Source organism: Schistocerca cancellata, chromosome 1 (genome assembly GCF_023864275.1).
Source record: "Schistocerca cancellata isolate TAMUIC-IGC-003103 chromosome 1, iqSchCanc2.1, whole genome shotgun sequence".
NCBI classification, from domain to species: domain Eukaryota; kingdom Metazoa; phylum Arthropoda; class Insecta; order Orthoptera; family Acrididae; genus Schistocerca; species Schistocerca cancellata.
The window spans coordinates 817,745,940-817,748,432 of record NC_064626.1 but is presented as its reverse complement, the minus strand read 5'-3'; the positions used below and the strand labels follow the sequence as shown (position 1 = coordinate 817,748,432).

General features: G+C 37.7%; 1 pseudogene; it reads right to left on the bottom strand.

The window, feature by feature from the left end:
- Positions 1–333: 333 nt before the first annotated feature.
- LOC126104212 (5S ribosomal RNA) lies at positions 334–451 on the bottom strand (annotated as a pseudogene).
- Positions 452–2,493: the final 2,042 nt, after the last annotated feature.

The window sequence follows — 2,493 nt, the reverse complement described above, 5'->3', positions numbered from 1 at the left end:
GCTAATTTTAGCACCAGCAGATGTCCCCATTGAAAATAATCAACTTTGAATACTACATATTTTTCGTGTGAAGCTTATTTTTCGAGTTATTCTGGTTTGTCAACTTAAAATTTTCACCCTGTATATAAAAGGCACCCCGTCATCAGGCCACAAGTGGCCCATCGGGACCATCCGACCGCTGTGTCATCCTCAGGTGAGGATGCGGATAGGAGGGGCGTGTGGTCAGCACACCGCTCTCCCGGTTGTTACAATGGTTTTCTTTGACTGGAGCCGCTACTACTCGGTCGAGTAGCTCCTCAGTTGGCATCACGAGGCTGAGTACACCCCGAAAAATGGCAACAGCACATGGCGGCCCGGATGGTCACCCATCCAAGTGCCGGCCACGCCCGACAGTGCTTAACTTCAGTGATCTGACGGGAACCGGTGTATCCACTGCGGCAAGTCCATTGCCCTGTATATAAAAAAAATTCTTAAATGGTCAGTATCTGATTAGCTCCAGTTCTGGCATGATGCCTGCACTTCTTTATCCCATTTTTATGAAGGAACTATTAACCACATGCCACAGAAATATGCTGCATGCATGTCATTGTTGACATTCACAAATAATGTGATAATTTATAACATTCTGAAGATGGGCACTAAATGCCTGAAACCAGTTAAGAAATTAAGTTTCTTTTCTGCAACTTGTTGCTGATTATTTCAATATAAATCATAGTTTACGTGAAGTTTCTCTTAGATTCTGGTTATGGGCTGTACTGATCAATTGCTGAAATTTCTCCAAGTTTCTGTGCTTTGATACCATGTATAAAATATTTATGTGGAAAATTAAAGACTTCAGATTTTTGACGGAGATTGCAGAACTTCAATATCATTCTGACTTCTGGACTATGTTGTTGAAAACAACACTCTCTTGCAACTTCAGCAGTCTTTTCCATTGTCCAAAGTGGGCATAGCTACAGTGCACATATTTTATAAGTTTGTCTTCAAAGTGCCTGGGTGCATGCAGCCTCCAATTTACTAAATCCACATTAGTTCTGTATTACACATTGTCATGCTTCAAGTAATACTGACACATCTTGTGTTCATCATGATCTTCATACTTTTCTTTGACCATTTTAAGAATTTTGTCCCTTCCTCCACCCATCTGAAATTTCTTAGAAATTTTCATATAAAACATTTACCTTATGCATGTCTTCTGCCTGGGATGAGCAACATTAATAGCCTTTGCTGTCCTTGTATATATCAAATCTCAAAATCATATTTCTGAATTGCTAATGCCCACTGAGTTTGCCTGTTGTGCATTAGTGTGCAATTTAACAAGTCATGTTCTTGAATTGCTAATGCTCACTGAGTTAGCCTGTTTTGCTTTAATGTGCAATTTAACAAGAATTAAAGTTCCTTATGATCGTTAGAATACCTTCCTAACAAGTGGAAGTGAAATGTTTCAAAACTGTCTAAAATGGCCATTGTTTCTCATTCTGTGGCTGTATTTTCTCTCCTACTTAGTAAGGGCACAGCTTGTGATAGCAATAGTGTGGTATTCAATGACTCCATTAACTTCATTCAATTGCCTTAATTATGAACCAAGAGCAAAATCACTGGAGTCAGTACCAAGATAGAAATTTTCGCTCAAATCTGTATGATGCAGTATTGGCACCTCACAGAGCTGTTGCTTAATTAATTCAAACACTTCTTGATGAGCATTATCCCATTTCTATAATGTATCATTCTTCAAAATAAATCGGCAAAAGAAACTGCAAAATCCAAGATAATAGTTGAGGGACTTACGGCACTTTTTAGTGAGAAAATTTCTTCCTTTTCATTTGATCAGGTTCACTTCCACATAGAGAAATTACCTCTCCAAGGAATTTAATCTGTGATTTGACAAATTCTGATTCGTCCATGTTGACTGCTGTACCAGCTCTTCTGAAGTATTTTAGTACTCAGCATAGAATTTCTTAGTGTTCTTCACATGAAGCAGTGTTAATTGGAATAATGTCTATATAGAGTGTTATATGCTTTGATAATTCTCCTCCCACAACTTCATCTTCTACTCTCATAAAGCCCAGAGATGTGACTTAAAGATTGCAAGGCATCCTCTTAAACTGATGGCATTGTATAAAAAGGCTGTCTATTTTTTGCTATCTTCATCTAACGATACTTGTCAGTAATTACTTGTGTCATGGCTACACAAGTATTTTCCTCCCTTAAACTTATGAAAGACATTCCATATTTTCTGGTTGGTCACATTGTGAGGAATAATGTGGTTCATTGCACAAGCGTTGATAATTATATGCACTATGCCATCCTTCTTGGTTATGTTGTGAATTTACTCACCATTTGAATTTTCAGTTATCTAATTGTCCAACATCCTCTTAATTTATTTATTGACTGTTGCTCTCTTGGTAAAAAGTAAGATTTACTGCAAAACACTTCATGATACTTGGCTTTAATTTTCTGGCGGATCCTTTGATCAAAGCAGGTATTTCTGAA